This window comes from Canis aureus, chromosome 1 (assembly GCF_053574225.1).
Source record: "Canis aureus isolate CA01 chromosome 1, VMU_Caureus_v.1.0, whole genome shotgun sequence".
NCBI classification, from domain to species: Eukaryota; Metazoa; Chordata; class Mammalia; order Carnivora; family Canidae; genus Canis; species Canis aureus.
The window spans coordinates 62,379,018-62,398,067 of record NC_135611.1 but is presented as its reverse complement, the minus strand read 5'-3'; the positions used below and the strand labels follow the sequence as shown (position 1 = coordinate 62,398,067).

The window sequence follows — 19,050 nt, the reverse complement described above, 5'->3', positions numbered from 1 at the left end:
TAATACAAAAAAAAACAACGAGCACTTCAACAAAATAAAACAAAGTGTTAGAGCAACAAAAATAATAATGAAAGTCAAACTAGAAAGTGAAAGAAAATGGGAGTCTGATCTTTAAAAGCAAAACCTTTCACCAGGGGAAAAAATTACTTGAAAGAATGTCTCCAAAATCCCTTATTCTAGTCCAGGAATGAGTGGAAAAGTAATACAAGCACATTTCTGGAAAAGTTACCGAGGCCATCTTTGGTCTCATGTTATGTCTTGGGTGCTCAATGGTAATGCTGATTTACAGTCCAGAGGTGGCTCTAGGTCAGAAATCTTAAAGAAGCACAGACTTCCCAGAAAGCTCACGGCTTCCCTATAACCTGGATTCTGTTTGCTTTTCGTCTTTGAGAGTTTTTGTCCCATGAGCACTACACATGAACAACTGGTGATTCTCCCAGTATGCTTATAAACTTATAATTCTTCTTAAACCCAAGTACTACTTTCTGTATTTGGCATTGGTAGGACACTCTAGCTAGATCCTCAAGACCAAGCTACAATAAGTAGCCTTCTCAGTGCTTAAGTTCCTGCACCAGGAGCTCACTGCGCTGATGGCCCTCTGCTGCCCCCTCTTGGTTCTAGGCAATACTCTCACAGGCACTGGGTACAGATGGCTTAAAGCCTCAGAATAAAACCTCCAAGCTTCAGAAATAAATATGTAAACCAATACATAGTTAGTGGGTCTTTGCTTTTAGTAATGTAATAAGATGACAGATATCACATATAACTAAAGGAAATTTGCCAACTGGAAAACCGCAAAATTTATTTTTACCAAATGGTTTCAGAAATTCAGCTCAAAGCTTTCTAGATTAACTTTAGTTTTCTAGATTAAAACAATCAAGGTAGAGATATCATGAATTTGCCCAATAATTCAGTGATTCTTTACATTTCTGGATCATGAACAGAATTGAAATCAGATGAAAACTACAGTCCAGAAGGTCATGACGTAGTTGCATGATTCGTTTTCAAGAAAGGACTTGTTCCACCAGCTTGGGAAAGTGCTCTCTTGCCCAAGGCCACCATACCCCTTCTCACGGCCTACATCAACAATGGATTGATGTCAGGGCATGAAGGCCCACCTCAACTCTAAAGTGTCATTCTGGCTCCAGAGCTTCCCTATGAATCAGTTGAGGCTACAAGCAGGCCTGCATCACAGTACAACCTCTCCCTCTGCCCATTCCTGTTTCTTTCTCACCCCTGCTGCAGCTATGAATCTCAAGAACACTACTTAATATGCATCTTCATGCTAAACTTCATCTCAGAGTCTTCTTCCTGGGGAAATCCATACATCACAACTCTACACAGGCCTGCATAAAGCCACGTTTTCCCCTTCTCATGGTAATTATTCAAGAGCTACAGGAAGAAGCTTTTATAAGTTCACAACCATTTTTGGAGAACTCGGAAGCACATATAACCCAGAATCCACTTTATATCAAACACTGACAAAAGCAGATGATAGTCATTGGGAACAAAAAGCAGCAGTGGAAACAAGAGTTCCTCTAATCTCAAAAGCAGGGAACCAATGAAAACAGATCTCCAAAAGCATCAGCAAAAATATACTTCCTGGAGCACCTGGGTGGCTTAGTCGGTTAAGCGTCTGCCTTCAGCTCAGTTCATGATTCCAGGGCCCTGTGCTTAGCAGGGAGCCTGCTTCTCCCTCTCCCTCTGTCTGCTACTCCCCCTGCTTGTGCTCTGCCTCTCTGTCAAATAAATAAATAAAATCTTTAAAACTATACTTCCTGAAAATTAGGATACTTCTTGAAGTCAAAAAGTAATATTTCAAGGTTATGATCCTTGGTGCAAAAACTATATAGAGCTGGCACATCTTTCTTCCTTAGAAGAGGTGAGGCTATAAAAAGAATTATACAGAAAAGTCATATTTGCAGGAAGCAACATGACTCTGTAACAGAAAAAGAGAAAGACTTTGCTCTATGAAAACTAGCTAGCCTAAAACCCTACCTTGTCGTCTTCTCCCCAAAGAAACCTCTTACAAATGATGAGTCCAAGAAAACTTAACTCATTCAATGATGAATAATATTTTTAAAGGACAGAATTGGTTTTTTAAAGTCCGCTTCCCCTTCCACTCCTTAAAAAATATTTATCAATTCCTTTCACTTCCTTTCCTCTGAGGGAGCCAGTGAAACCTATAGGGCCAAGGAAACTGCTGGCAGGCCAAAGACCCTCTTGACTGTTGGTTTCACTCAGGACAGAATTAAATGTGAGCTGAGAAGTAAGAGCAGAGTTTATTGAAGACAGAGAGAGAGAGAGTACAGATACAGACAAAGCATCTGGGAGACTCAGAAAGGAAAGAACAGGGAGTCTCATCTTTGCTTAGGGTCTGGGGTTTTTATTGAGGATGGTGGTCTGGTGTATGTGTCCTCTCAGGCAGCGAGGACCTGGTAAAACGAGGATGAATGCTTAGATGTCCTTCATGAGTCACTCATGCCGTAGAGCCAGGGGTCTTGGCATCAAGGTGTCTGGAGTCAGTGGTCTTGGAAAATGAGATGATAATCCCTCCTGGTCTCTCCTTAGATGTTACTATTGTGCTGGAAGTCTCCAAAAAAAATCAGTAACTCTTTGACCTTTACAAGGGGAACACAGATTAAGGCATGTGTAAGGCAGGGGTATCCAAGCAAGAATAAAAGCAGGAAAAGGAGCAAAAATAGCAATTTTTCCCATCGGGTCCCTTCTACTTTCCATGGGGTCATCTGTACTATTCTTATAACTTTTCTGTAAATTTGAAATTATTACAACTAAGGAGTTTTAAAATGTTGCACTTTTAAAAAGCAAAATATACAAGAAAAACGTCATGGTACAGACTAAAACTGTGGTCAAACATTCTGCCAAGAAATTTAAAACTTATTGAAACAAGTCTCTCTAACTAGAAGACCACAGAGCAGAAATAGAACTCTGGGATGAAATGATAAGACAAATAAAAGGGAATAAAACATGAAAGGAAGACCAAGAAGTAGAAAAACAAAAATAATCATGCAAATAATGAATACAATTGAAAGGAATCTAGTGGAATTTAGATACTGCTGAAACTTAGAAGATAAAACTAAAAAATGAACCAGTGAAAGAGAAATAAATTTTAAATCGATAAAGACAAAAGTATAGATATAGAAGATAAAGAAGGTGGGATCAAGGAACAAAGATGGGAATCTTCAAAGAAAAAGCTAAAAGAATGAAATAGAACAAATAAACACATAATTCATAAAAACGTTATAGTTGTTACTCTGGAATGAATAGAGTCACTACTCAACTGAGACTGAGTTCAGAGGGACTAAGATGACCGTTGGACTTTTCAGTATCTGAAACATGACCCAAAATGAAGAGACCAGATTCAAGATTTCTTTCATTGCCACAGGAAGAAGTAGCACCACAAGTTAGAAGAGATAGTAGTAGACAAAAGTAAAGTGCTTCATTTCTAAGTTTATACGTTCAATCTATCAGTTACATTTTTAAGTGTGTCTATGAATATATTCTGTCTAGAAGAGAACCATAAGCTCGTAGAGGTTGTTTCTGGGGAAAGACATGTGTTAGGGATTTGGAGGACAAAGTGGAAGAGTGGATTAATTTTGGGGACCAACATTTGCTGCCACACAAAAAAGAGAAAAGGCAAGACGTAGGGCAATATCCAAACCTTATACTGAATCAGTTCCTACTGTCCATTGTTGATTCATGATAAGGAAGACAACAGATTCAGTTAGGGATTCAATCCCTAGGCACCCTTCAGTTGGCTGAGGATTTCTTTCACCACTCTTCAAGGTCAGAAACCTGAACTTAATCTTCTGTTTCAACACTGCCTTTGATGTTGCTGCTGTTAACTGGCCATCCTCTGCCTTCTTCTGGCTTTGACTTGGAAGTGTGTTAACCACTCCTTTATTACTTGACTTGTTTCTTGTTTGCTGCATGTGCTTCCCTTGGATCCTAGTTTCTGTATTCCAGTCACACTACTAATTTGATTCTGAATCTTAAACATTCTAGAAAATGTAATGTTTTTATTGCTCATACTTCTGCCTTTTACCTGAAGGATGATGCTACTTTGACAAATTAGTTTGTGCTAATATTTTAACCCATAACCCCAACCCCATAAAAATACTTTATAGATGACTATCTGTTCTATTTGTAAAGTAAGATTCTACTTTTCCTTTGGGAAATAAATTCAGTGTATAGATTCTTACTTAGAACTCTTATTTATATCCCATGTAATAGATTAATCCAGTTTTCCCATTTTGTCCCATGTGATTCTCAGTGGAAATATAAACCACCCAGTTACCACGTTCTGAAAAAGAATACATTTGAACAGTTGTTTCCCCAAGCATAATCCTTGAGATGTGATATATGTTAATTGTTTTGTTTTGTTTTGTTTCAGGAGACAGAAAGTCCTGAGGTTGTGTAAATTACACACTGGCTTAATAGGTTTATCACAGGATTTCTCAAAGCCTTTGAAAAGTAATGTGTGCTATGAATCTCTAACACAGAAAGCACTTATTTGAAAAAAGATCTCTTCACTTCGGCCTCCCTTTTACTTCATAATTCTCCTTTCTTACCAGAGCTACATGAAATCCTCCCATAACAATTCCTCACAGAATAGACTTTCCAAAAATTAAATCATATTTATTCTTTGAAGTTGTCCATATTCCAAGAGTTGATTGGAATGATTTTCAGTTAAGATATTGAGTTTGGAATTTGATTTCTGTGGCACAGTCCTACATCTTTTAACAAATACAGGAACTGAACAAATGAAATTATTTCATATGATTTAGTTTGTGTTTATATCAACTTCTTAGGTTGTAGGTATTTGATAAAGGCATTGTTTTTTTACCTCAGATAATTATTTAAAAGTGTATGTATATGGGGGCATCTGGGTGGCTCAATTAGTTAAGCATCTGTATTTGGCTCAGGTCATGGTCCCAGGGTCCTGGAATCAAGCCCCACATCAGGCTCCTCACTCAGCAGGGAGTCTGCTTCTCCCTCTCCCTCTGCTCATTTGTGCTCTCTGTTTTCTCTGTTTCTCTCTATATATCTCTCTAAAATAAATAAATAAAATATATGTTTTTTAAGTATATGGGTATATTTGCTGCAGAAATGTCATGTGGAAAACATTCAAGGCACCAGGAAGTGCATTGATTCACTCAATAATTGTTCACTAAGCCACTGCCCTATTGTATAGGGCAATAGGTTGATGATGGTAGTAAAACTACAAGGAGGATGAGGTGTGTTTTAGAGAGAAGAACAGCATGAGGTAAGGCCCTAGAAAGGAGAGTTCAATGTCTCAAAATAAATAAAAAATATTAATGAAAGGGAGAATGTTGTGGTTCTGGGTGGCAGAGGCACAGGGGCTGTTAAAGAGAAGTTGTGGAGTCATGCCGATCTTAATTATTTGTTTAAATCCTAAATATTTAGATATTTAGAATTTACCTCAGCCAGGCAATATTCAGTAGATCTTTTTATTTATTTTTTTAAGATGTATTTATTTATTTTAGATGGAGGGGGTGGGGCAGAAGGAGAGGGAGAGAAGCAGACTCCCGGCTAAGCACAGAGTCCTTTATAGGGCTTGATCCTATAACCCTGAGATTACAACCTGAAGTGAAATCAAGAGTTAGATGCTTAACACAATGAACCACTCAGGCCCCAAATCTTTTTATCTTTAGATCATAAACACTTGTTCAAGACTGGAAACTTCTTGAAAGTAAAGACAATCTCTTAATCATTTTGAATTCCTCTAAGTACAGGCACATTTAAATCCCAGCCAGTGAACATTCACAACATTGTCTCAACCATATCCTCAGCAGTCTGGGCACCCACCGCTCTTAATATTAATATATATCTGTGATTAGAGGTCATTTAAAATTATGAATTTCAATGGTAATAATAATAAATATAAACCTAACACAAATATAGCCATTGAACACTACTAAATGACAGTAGAGTAAAATATGTAATGCTAAATTCTCAAAATAATAACACAGGATTTATTAACGGGTAATAGTGGCTACCTGAAGTTCTGCCCCTTACTAGCTGGGCACCTACCTTTAGGCAAGTCACTTGATTTCTCCAGCCTTCAGATTTCTCATCTGTAAAATAGAATATTATTTTCCTTAGAGAGTTGTGATGAGTATTAATGAGTTAATACATGCAAATACTAGTAACAGCTTGCATATAGTACAGGTTTTGGATTATTACTATTATTATTATTGTTATCTATGATGGTGATGGTGATGATCATAAGAGTCATATAGCAATTAGGCGATTTACTTTTCCTATCCTGAAATAAATGTCTGTGCCTCCAAATTGAATATGAAACTGATGAACTAATTGGAAAATGGATAAATAGTCCATTCAAAAGTAAATAAAAAGACTTTTACTTCAAAAATGGAATATCATTCAAGAGTGTCAGCTCTCTTAAATTGATATCCATGTTTTAAAAGTAAATATATACATTAAGGAGGGTACATGATGAGATGAGCGCTGGGTGTTATACTGTATGTTGGCAAATTGAATTTAAATAAAATATTTTTTAAAAGTAAATATATATTACAAAAATATCAGGGTCCTCAATGAACAAAAAAAATTGCTTCTGAAAATTCAAACACTCCCTAAATAGAATATTAAAAAGACAACAAATCTGATAATAATTTAAAACCACAATTCATGTCAAAACTGTAAGATTTGGAATGTGCATCTATTCTAGAGGACTCCATTAGCTTGCCTTGGGCAGGACTAAACCCTACTACTGCAGAGGGACAATATACACAATCTCTTTTAAATTGCAGGCTCTTTTGTACTCCATATATTTCTCCTCTACCCCAGGACATAATCAATAATCTTACAATTAAGTCAGGATTCTTAATCCTAAATATTCTGAACCAAGTCTCAACTATTCTGGTATGTAGTTTCAAGATAAAATTTAAACACCAATATAGAATAAAACTCTTATTTGGAACTAACATACTAACTTAAACAAATATATACAGAATCAACCTATTTTTAGAGGATATGGTCAGCTGTTCTACTTTCTCAGCCAAAATATTGGTTATATTTATATAAAAGCAACCATAGTTATTGGCTGGCATAAATAATGCCTACGCAAATCTCTCAAGCATTACAATGCCTGCTGTTTATGAAGCTTACATTCTGGCTTTAAATACAAAAGGAAGGTCAAGCTGTGAAGGTCGAAAGAATTTATGACATTGTTCCACTACTAGAGCGTACAGAAGAGGGTATTATTGAAGCCCGGAAGAGCTCTTAAAGAATCAAAAATCAATCCTTTTGTAGCTAGCTGTGGGCTGCAGGCATTTGTGGAAGAGGGAATAAATGCACTAGAAAAATCTTACTTTCACTTGTAAGTAAATACCAAATTAAAAATCCTCTGGCAGTTTGGAGAATAACAAGTGACAAATTTTAAAAAGTAACAAGATGTGCCTGTAACAATGGAATTATTTGCAATCACACTACAGGTGAGGTGTTTTGGGTTTTTTTTCACTTACATAATATTCACAATCAAGCTTTATCCTTTCAGCTCAATTTGTTTTTCTCCTTCTCACCGAAGTGACTGAAAACACCTCATGGGTTTTTTGTTTTGTTTTGTTTTTGTTTTTAAAAACAATCATACTTTCTGTAAGACTTGCTTCCTTCTCCATATCTCTTTAATTCCAATTCTCTATGTCAGGACTGATACCATCTGGAAAAGAGGATAAATTAAAGTTATGAACCTTTAAATTAGCTTGATATTTCCAAAAACTAAGAGGAAAAGTTTTTAAATTCTTCAAGGTTGCAAAGTATTTTTTCTTTCTTTCTTTTTTTTTTTTTTTTTGCAAGGTATTCCTAGTTAAAATTCATAGCATATTATATTTCTGGCTTTCTAAATGTTACAATTTGTGGCAACTTTTATTTCTGGCTTTCTAAATTAAATTCAAACACAAGCCATAGACTCAAGTTTTGTTTCCAGGATAGTCACTTACTCTACTCACTCATGTATAAAAGAGGTCAAATGTTTTCAGGTCGCATTCATTAGACAAGGGCAGTTTTGTTGAGATATTTCATCATAATATACCACCTTTATCTCTATAACTGAGGAATAACAAAATCAAAAACAAAATTTTGCTTTGTTAGCTAGAGTCCAACTTAACATTGTTTTACATTAAAGCCCTTCTATTTACTAGAATTTGGGGGAAGGGGATAGGAAATCGGAAGATAACCCCAAGAGATTTTCTCAATAGATAGTATCATAAATTTGTTTTCTCTAGATTTGTTAATGTTATAAGATTTAGTAATTGCTATTCATTTAGGACCGTCAATATACTTTTTATCTTTTTTCATAGAAAACAATAACCATGACTTCCAGATTTGATATCTTAGATTATGTCCAAGAAAATAATTGTGAAAGGTATCAGAAAGTTTAAGTCTCCTAAAGAAATACTTTCATAGCAGGATCAAAAAAAGGTGAAAAAAGGGACCTAAAGTAGCTCCTCAGTGTCATCCAAAATTCCTTCACTTATTTCCCCCTGCTATGAAATCCACTCTTAAATTCATTCATTTATATGAATGTATACTATGTGCAAAGGCGTGCCCAGTACCATCAAAGCACATAAAACAATCTACAACCTTATTGAATTTAAACTATAGAGGGGCATTCAAGCAAAGATGATTCGTAGAAATAAAACTAAAGTCAAATTCATTTCACACCAGTTCTATAATTTATTAATTAAAATAACAATTATTTATTTGAAAACACATCTTATATAAAAGGCATATTTTCATTTTGAAAAAACAGTAAATTGCATAGGTATCATGTGATTAAATTTTGAGTATACTGTTTGAGGCATGATGAAGACCACACATTATTTAAAAGTGGTAGCAGTATGCTTTTTCAGAGGTGACCTAAAGAAAACAAACTAGATTATTCATTAAAAGTTTCATGTAAATACTTCACAAATGTGTTATTTATTTTTGAATAATATTAAAACATGTTCTTAAATGATTAGGTTATTTTCCACAGACAACAATTATAAAAAGATTAAGGAGAATAAACATTCATTAACCAACAATAGGGAGGGAGGGGCAAGACGGCGGAAGAGTAGCGTCCCCAAATCACCTGTCCCCACCAAATTACCTAGAAAACCTTCAAATCATCCTGAAAATCTACGAATTCGGCCTGAGATTTAAAGAGAGACCAGCTAGAATGCTACAGTGAGAAGAGTTCGTGCTTCTATCAAGGTAGGAAGATGGGGGGTGGGGGGGGATAAAGAAACAAAAGGCCTCCAAGGGGGAGGGACCCCGCAAGGAGCCGGGCTGAGGCCCGGGGCGAGTGTCCCCAGGACGGGAGAGCCCCGTCCCGGAGAAGCAGGAGCTGCACCAACCTTCCCGGGCGGAAAGGGGCTCGCAGGGAGTTGGAGCAGGACCCCAGGAGGGCAGGGATGCCCTCGGGTTCCCCGGGACAGTAACAGGCACCTGCGCCCTGGGAGAGTGCGCCGAGCTCCCTAAGGGCTGCAGCGCGCACGGCGGGACCCAGAGCAGTTCAGAGGGGCTCGGGCGGAGGAAGAGGCTCCGTGCAGAGGGGGCTGCTCGGCTCCATGAGCAGCTCAGAGGGGCTCGGGCAGCGGCTCCACAGAGGTGGCTGTGCCGGGAGCGCGAATCCAACAGTGCAGGCCCCGGAGAACAGGGCGCCAGGACACAGCCCAGGATCCAGCCTCCCCCCGGGACAGGCAGAGGCCGGGAGGGCCCAGGACAGCAAGGACGCTCCTGCCCCGAGCTGAGCAGATCAGCGGCCCCGCCCCGGAGCCTCCAGGCCCTGCAGACGGAGAGCTCTGTAGCTACAGCGGGAGCTGACTCCAGGGCTCCAGAGCTGCCCCGGCCTCTGGGGTTGTTCGTCCTGGGGCCTCACGGGGTAAACAACCTCCACTGAGCCCTGCACCAGGCAGGGGGCAGAGCAGCTCCCCCAAGGGCTAACACCTGAAAATCAGCACAACTGGCCCCTCCCCCAGAAGACCAGCTAGACGGACAAGTTCCAGGGGAAGTCAAGGGACTTAAAGTATACAGAAGCAGAAGATACTCCCCCCGTGGTTTTTTCTTTTCTTTTCTTTTTTTCTTTTTGATTTCTGTTTGCTTCCCCCACCTTTTTTTTTCCTTTCTTTTTCTCTTTTTCTTCTCTTTTTTCTTTTTCTTCCTTTTTTCTTTTTCTCTTTTATTTCCTTCTTTCTCTCTCTTTTTCTCCTTTTCCCAATACAACTTGTTTTTTGCCACTCTGCACTGAGCAAAATGACTAGAAGGAAAACCTCACCTCAAAAGAAAGAAACAGTCCTCTCTCCCACAGAGTTACAAAATCTGGATTACAATTCAATGTCAGAAAGCCAATTCAGAAGCACTATTATAAAGCTACTGGTGGCTCTAGAAAAAAGCATAAAGGACTCAAGAGACTTCATGACTGCAGAATTTAGATCCAATCAGGCAGAAATTAAAAATCAATTGAATGAGATGCAATCCAAACTAGAAGTCCTAACGACGAGGGTTAACGAGGTGGAAGAACGAGTGAGTGACAAAGAAGACAGGTTGATGGCAAAGAGGGAAACTGAGGAAAACAGAGACAGACAAACAATTAAAAGACCATGAGGATAGATTAAGGGAAATAAACGACAGCCTGAGGAAGAAAAACCTACGTTTAATTGGGGTTCCCGAGGGCGCCGAAAGGGCCAGAGGGCCAGAATATGTATTTGAACAAATCATAGCTGAAAACTTTCCTAATCTGGGAAGGGAAACAGGCATTCAGATCCAGGAAATAGAGAGATCCCCCCCTAAAATCAATAAAAACCTTCAACACCTCGACATCTAATAGTTAAGCTTGCAAATTCCAAAGATAAAGAGAAGATCCTTAAAGCAGCAAGAGACAAGAAATCCTTGACTTTTATCAGGAGGAGTATTAGGGTAACAGCAGACCTCTCCACAGAGACCTGGCAGGCCAGAAAGGGCTGGCAGGATATATTCAGGGTCCTAAATGAGAAGAACATGCAACCAAGAATACTTTATCCAGCAAGGCTCTCATTCAAAATGGAAGGAGAGATAAAGAACTTCCAAGACAGGCAGCAACTGAAAGAATATGTGACCTCCAAACCAGCTCTGCAAGAAATTTTAAGGGGGACTCTTAAAATTCCCCTTTAAGAAGAAGTTCAGTGGAACAATCCACAAAAACAAGGACTGAATAGATATCATGATGACACTAAACTCATATCTCTCAATAGTAACTCTGAACGTGAACGAGCTTAATGACCCCATCAAAAGGCACAGGGTTTCAGACTGGATAAAAAAGTAGGACCCATCTATTTGCTGTCTACAAGAGACTCATTTTAGACAGAAGGACACCTACAGCCTGAAAATAAAAGGTTGGAGAACCATTTACCATTCAAATGGTCCTCAAAAGAAAGCAGGGGTAGCCATCCTCATATCAGATAAACTAAAATTTACCCCGAAGACTGTAGTGAGAGATGAAGAGGGACACTATATCATACTTAAAGGATCTATCCAACAAGAGGACTTAACAATCCTCATTATATATGCCCCGAATGTGGGAGATCCCAAATATTTAAATCAATTAATAACCAAAGTGAAGAAATACTTAGATAATAATACACTTATACTTGGTGACTTCAATGTAGCTCTTTCTATACTCAATAGGTCTTCTAAGCACAATATCTCCAAAGAAACGAGAGCTTTAAATGATACACTGGACCAGATGGATTTCACAGATATCTACAGAACTTTACATCCAAACTCAACTGAATACACATTCTTCTCAAGTGCACATGGAACTTTCTCCAGAATAGACCACATACTGGGTCACAAATCGGGTCTGAACCTATACCAAAACATTGGGATCGTCCCCTGCATATTCTGAGACCATAATGCCTTGAAATTAGAACTAAATCACAACAAGAAGTTTGGAAGGACCTCAAACACGTGGAGGTTAAGGACCATCCTGCTAAAAGATGAAAGGGTCAACCAGGAAATTAAGGAAGAATTAAAAAGATTCATGGAAACTAATGAGAATGAAGATACAACCATTCAAAATCTTTGGGATGCAGCAAAAGCAGTCCTAAGGGGGAGATACATTGCAATACAAGCATCCATCCAAAAACTGGAAAGAACTCAAATATAAAAGCTAACCTTACACATAAAGGAGCTAGAGAAAAAACAGCAAATGGATCCTACACCCAGGATAAGAAGAGAGCTAATAAAGATTCGAGCAGAACTCAACGAAATCAAGACCAGAAGAACTGTGGAACAGATCAACAGAACCAGGAGTTGGTTCTTTGAAAGAATTAATAAGATAGATAAACCATTAGCCAGCATTATTAAAAAGAAGAGAGAGAAGACTCAAATTAATAAAATCATGAATGAGAAAGGAGAGATCACTACCAACACCAAGGAAATACAAACGATTTTAAAAACATATTATGAACAGCTATACGCCAATAAATTAGGCAATCTAGAAGAAATGGACGCATTCGTGGAAAGCCACAAACTACCAAAACTGGAACAGGAAGAAATAGAAAACCTGAACAGGCCAATAACCAGGGAGGAAATTGAAGCAGTCATCAAAAACCTCCCAAGACACAAGAGTCCAGGGCCAGATGGCTTCCCAGGGGAATTCTATCAAACGTTTAAAGAAGAAACCATACCTATTCTACTAAAGCTGTTTGGAAAGATAGAAAGAGATGGAGTACTTCCAAATTCATTCTATGAGGCCAGCATCGCCTCAATTCCAAAACCAGACAAAGACCCCACCAAAAAGGAGAATTACAGACCAATATCCCTGATGAACATGGATGCAAAAATTCTCAACAAGATACTAGCCAATAGGATCCAACAGTACATTAAGAAAATTATTCACAATGACCAAGTAGGATTTATCCCCAGGACACAAGGCTGGTTCAACACTCGTAAAACAATCAATGTGATTCATCATATCAGCAAGAGAAAAACCAAGAACCATATGATCCTCTCATTAGATGCAGAGAAAGCATTTGACAAAAGACAGCATCCATTCCTGATCAAAACTCTTCAGAGCGTAGGGATAGAGGGAACATTCCTTGACATCTTAAAAGCCATCTATGAAAAGCCCACAGCAAATATCATACTCAATGGGGAAGCCTTTCCCCTAAGATCAGGAACAGACAGGGATGTCCACTCTCACCACTGCTATTCAACATAGTACTGGAAGTCCTAGCCTCAGCAATCAGGCAACAAAAAGACATTAAAGGCATTCAAATTGGCAAAGAAGAAGTCAAACTCTCCCTCTTCGCCGATGACATGATACTCTACATAGAAAACCCAAAAGTCTCCACCCCAAGATTGCTAGAACTCATACAGCAATTTGGTAGCGTGGCAGGATACAAAATCAATGCCCAGAAATCAATGGCATTTCTATACACTAACAATGAGACTGAAGAAAGAGAAATTAAGGAGTCAATCCCATTTACAATTGCACCCAAAAGCATAAGATACCTAGGAATAAACCTAACCAAAGAGGTGAAGGATCTATACCCTAAAAACTATAGAACACTTCTGAAAGAAATTGAGGAAGACACAAAGAGATGGAAAAATATTCCATGCTCATGGATTGGCAGAATTAATATTGTGAAAATGTCAATGTTACCCAGGGCAATTTACACATTTAATGCAATCCCTATCAAAATACCATGGACTTTCTTCAAAGAGTTAGAACAAATTATTTTAAGATTTGTTTGGAATCAGAAAAGACCCCGAATAGCCAGGGGAATTTTAAAAAAGAAAACCATATCTGGGGGCATCACAGTGCCAGATTTCAGGTTGTACTACAAAGCTGTGGTCATCAATGGACAGTGTAGTACTGGCACAAAAACAGACAAATAGATCAATGGAACAGAATAGAGAACCCAGAAGTGGACCCTGAATTTTATGGTCAACTAATATTTGATAAAGGAGGAAAGACTATCCATTGGAAGAAAGACAGTCTCTTCAATAGATGGTGCTGGGAAAATTGGACATCCACATGCAGAAGAATGAAACTAGACCACTCTCTTTCACCATACACAAAGATAAACTCAAAATGGATGAAAGATCTAAATGTGAGACAAGATTCCATCAAAATCCTAGAGGAGAACACAGGCAACACCCTTTTTGAACTCAGCCACAGTAACTTCTTGCAAGATTCATCCACAAATGCAAAAGAAACAAAAGCAAAAATGAACTATTGGGACTTCATCAAGATAAGAAGTTTTTGCACAGCAAAGGATACAGTCAATGAAACTAAAAGACAACCTACAGAATGGGAGAAGATATTTGCAAATGACGTATCAGATAAAGGGCTAGTTTCCAAGATCTATAAAGAACTTATTAAACTCAACACCAAAGAAACAAACAATCCAATCATGAAATGGGCAAAAGACATGAACAGAAATCTCACAGACGAAGACATAGACATGGCCAACATGCACATGAGAAAATGCTCTGCATCACTTGCCATCAGGGAAAATACAAATCAAAACCACAATGAGATTCCACCTCACACCCGTGAGAATGGGGAAAATTAACAAGGCAGGAAACCACAAATGTTGGAGAGGATATGGAAAAAAGGGAACCCTCTTACACTGTTGGTGGGAATGTGAACTGGTGCAGCCACTCTGGAAAACTGTGTGGAGGTTCCTCAAAGAGTTAAAAAATAGACCTGCCCTACGACCCAGCAATTGCACTGTTGGGGATTTACCCCAAAGATTCAGATGCAATGAAACGCCGGGACACCTGCACCCCGATGTTTCTAGCAGCAATGTCCACAACAGCCAAACTGTGGAAGGAGCCTCGGTGTCCAACGAAAGATGAATGGATAAAGAAGATGTGGTTTATGTATACAATGGAATATTACTCAGCCATTAGAAACGACAAATACCCACCATTTGCTTCAACGTGGATGGAACTGGAGGGTATTATGTTGAGTGAAGTAAGTCAATCGGAGAAGGACAAACATTATATGTTCTCATTCATGTGGGGAATATAAATAATAGTGAAAGGGAATATAAGGGAAGGGAGAAGAAATGTGTGGGAAATATCAGAAAGGGAGACAGAACATAAAGACTCCTAACTCTGGGAAACGAACTAGTAGTGATAGAAGGGGAGGAGGGCGGGGGGTGGGGGTGAATGGGTGATGGGCACTGAGGGGGGCACTTGACGGGATGAGCCTTGGGTGTTATTCTCTATGTTGGTAAATTGAACACCAATAAAAAATAAATTTATTATTTAAAAAAAATAATAAAATAATAAAGGGTTAAAAAAATGAAAAAAACAACAACAACAATAAACTCTACATCTATTGCCAAATTCAGAGCACCTGGGAAGAGCCTGAATAATGGCCCCTCCAAAGAAGGACACACCCTAATTTCTAAAATCTGCAAATATGTCACCTTATAAGGCAAAGGGGACTTTGTAGATATAATTAAGATAAAGATATGGAGATGGGAAATTAGCTTGGATCATCCAGGTGGGTTCAATGTAGTCACAAGGGTCCTTATAAAATAAAGAGGGAGGCAGAAAAATAAAAAAGATATATGACAACACAAACAGAGGTCAAAATGATAAGTATCTATAAGCCAAGGAATGTGAGTAGCCTCTAAAGCTAGAAAAGGGAAGGAAATGAATTCTCCCCAAAACTTCCAGAAAGAATCCAGTCCTGCCAACACCTGGATTTTGGCCCAAAGAGACCTATTTTTGATTTCTGACCAAGAAAACTAGAAGGTAATAAATTTGTGTTGGTTTAGGCCATTGGGTTTGTGCTAATTTGCTACAGAAGCAACAGAAAAATAATTACAGCACCTTTTGAGTATTTACTATGTGCAGCTTCACATTTTAAATGTATTATATATCATTTAATCATTCTCAGAGCCCTATAAATACTAGACTAACCTCACCAAGGTGGTGCCATAGGTCAATTTCCTCACAAGAATATAACAATTCAAAAACAAGATACCACTGAAAGAATGCTAGAACAGGAAAGTGAGGCTCCAGCACCCCCATAACCACAGAACAAGACAGACTGCATCACAAGGGTAAGAGAAGCAACTACCTGTTGCCCACACTGCCCCTACGCCAGGCCAGTACAGTAGCACATGAAAACGTCCCTTCTGAGTCTCTAGTTCTTCCAGTGGGAAAAAGAGAACCCACAGGAGTCAACCAGCTTCCCCCCAGCATTGTGGATTGCTTTATGGGAGCCTCTACTCTGATCTCGCCCCAGGGGGATTGCAGGGGACTCAGCAGCCCTCAATCACTGAGAATTTGATTATGACAGAGAAGGGAGGAGGGCCTATAAGCACCAGCACAGAGATCTTAGCAGACTGAGTTCATAACTACAGTGCACAAGTACTAATCCAAACTAGTAGTTTTGCTCATCTGCAGAACCAAGTCAGAGGTACACTCCGATCAGAGAACTCAATGGGGTGCATATATGCCTGGTTTGGATCCTCAAACAAGAAGTTTTGCTGGCCCTAGAGCCTAGTTTGCCCCCACCTAGCAGAAAGCTGAGTGACATATCACCCACTATGGAGAGGGTCTCCTGGCCATATCTGGCCAAAAGGGCTAGGGGAACACCTGAAAGAAGTGTGGAAGAGCATTGAGCAGAGAGGTGAGCCGACTGCCCCCAGAGCAAAGCCAATTCTGAGCATAAAGGATTTTCCTGAAGTGGCCCTTCTCCTTCCTGCCCAGACAAGGGAGCTGAAACACGGCCCCACCCACCGTGGCTCTTGGCCATATGTGACCAGAAGGGCTAGTGAGAATACCTAGAAGTTGTGGGGCCCACTGATGCTTGATCTGACAGAAATGCACGCAGAGCCAATTGTTTTCAGAGCAAAGACAGTGGTTCTATTTGGCCAAGGAACTTGGGGCATGGGTGAGCTTGAGATTAGACAACAAAAATCTTTACCAGTTTTAAAGCTCCTTCTCCCATTGCACCTAAGCAGAAAAACTATTCCCCATTCATTACTGACTTCAGCCTTCAGCCTTCCTGACCAAAGAACCCAACCAGAACACTCAGGAAGCTGTGTAGTCCATTCACCAGCTCTGCTTATAGTATTACTTGAACAGGGAACATAGCATATGAATTTCTCCATCTATAGAGCAAAACCAGTGGCCTCATCTCACCAGAGAATTCAGTGAACAATCTTGCTTCATTTGGGTTCCCAAACAAAGAGCTATACAGGCCCTGGGACCTATCCTGCTGCCCTCCAAGGGCAGAGAAGCAAATTCATAGCCCCATTAGAACCAAACCAGCAGTCCTATCCAACTGTTCTCAGCCAGTGGCACACTAGCTCCATCCCTGACCTCAGATCTCAAACAGTTACCTCACCCCAGAATAGACCACAGTAGCAGGTCTCACCTCCCAGGGATATTACTAGCCAACACTCTCAGAAACCCAAATGAGCTGACTTGTGAGCAACTCTTTCTGCTAAAGCAAACCTGTAAAATCTAGAAAAGGAACTCAATTACTCAAATGCACTGATAGCAATATAAAGAATCAAAAATCATAAAAACAAATAAACAAACAGGTAAACCACCAAAGGAAACTAACATAGCTCTAATAACTGATGTTAAAGAAATAGCTATGAACTGTCAGACAAAAAATTCCAAATAATCCTCTTAAAGTTTAGTGAACTACAAGAACACACAGACAACTAAATGAAATTAGGAAAACATGCATGAACAAAACAAGAAGTTCAACAAAGCAACAGAAGCCATCAGAAAAAACAAAAACCAGAAATTCTAGCATTGAAAAATAAATTATTGAACTGAAGAATTCAGTAAAGAGTTTCAAAAGTAGACTCAACCATGCAGAAGAATAAATCAGTGACCTAGAAATAGAATCATTTCAGGCTAGCACAGTCTAGGATGACATATTCAAAATATTGAAAGAAAAAAAAATCAAGTGAGAATAGTGCACCAAGAAAAGCTTTCTTTCAGAAATGAAGGAGGTGTTGAGTTTAATAAGTTCTTTATAGATCTTGGAAACTAGCCCTTTATCTGATACGTCATTTGCAAATATCTTCTCCCATTCTGTAGGTTGTCTTTTAGTTTTGTTGACTGTATCCTTTGCTGTGCAAAAGCTTCTTATTGTGATGAAGTCCCAATAGTTCATTTTTGCTTTTGTTTCTTTTGCATTCATGATGTATCTTGCAAGAAGTTACTGTGGCCGAGTTCAAAAGGGTGTTGCCTGTGTTCTCCTCTAGGATTTTGATGGACTCTTGTCTCACATTTAGATCTTTCATCCATTTTGAGTTTATCTTTGTGTATGGTGAAAGAGAATGGTCTAGTTTCATTCTTCTGCATGTGGATGTCCAATTTTCCCAGCACCATTTATTGAAGAGACTGTCTTTCTTCCAATGGATAGTCTTTCCTCCTTTATCGAATATTAGTTGACCATAAAGTTCAGGGTCTACTTCTGGGTTCAATCCAATCATGAAATGGGCAAAAGACATGAACAGAAATCTCACAGAGGAAGACATAGACTTGGCCAACACGCACATGAGAAAATGCTCTGCATCACTTGCCATTAGGGAAATACAAATCAAAACCACAATGAGATTCCACCTCACACCAGTGAGAATGGGGAAAATTAACAAGGCAGGAAACCACAAATGTTGGAGAGGATGCAGAGAAAAGGGAACCCTCTTACACTGTTGGTGGGAATGTGAACTGGTGCAGCCACTCTGGAAAACTGTGTGGAGGTTCCTCAAAGAGTTAAAAATAGACCTGCCCTACGACCCAGCAATTGCACTGTTGGGGATTTTCCCCAAAGATACAGATGCAATGAAATGCCAGGACACCTGCACCCCGATGTTTCTAGCAGCAATGTCCACAATAGCCAAACTGTGGAAGACCATCGAAAGATGAATGGATAAAGAAGATGTAGTTTATGTATACAATGGAATATTACTCAGCCATTAGAAACGACAAATACCCACCATTTGCTTCAACGTGGATGGAACTGGAGGG

General features: G+C 39.1%; 1 protein-coding gene across 6 annotated transcripts in view; it reads right to left on the bottom strand.

Annotated features, from left to right (window-relative positions):
* LOC144316161 (uncharacterized) overlaps positions 1-19,050 on the bottom strand; it is a 75,309-nt gene that overhangs the window by 40,123 nt on the left and 16,136 nt on the right. For 5 of the 6 annotated variants that reach the window (XR_013382017.1, XM_077901737.1, XM_077901731.1 and 2 more), the window contains 2 exons: positions 7,533-7,726; positions 6,076-6,119 (listed from right to left, as the gene is read on the bottom strand). The gene's annotated coding sequence lies outside the window, so the exon portion shown is untranslated. Of the gene's footprint in view, positions 1-89; positions 2,622-6,075; positions 6,120-7,532; positions 7,727-19,050 lie in introns of those variants that run through there. The other variant, XM_077901745.1, reaches the window with a different exon arrangement.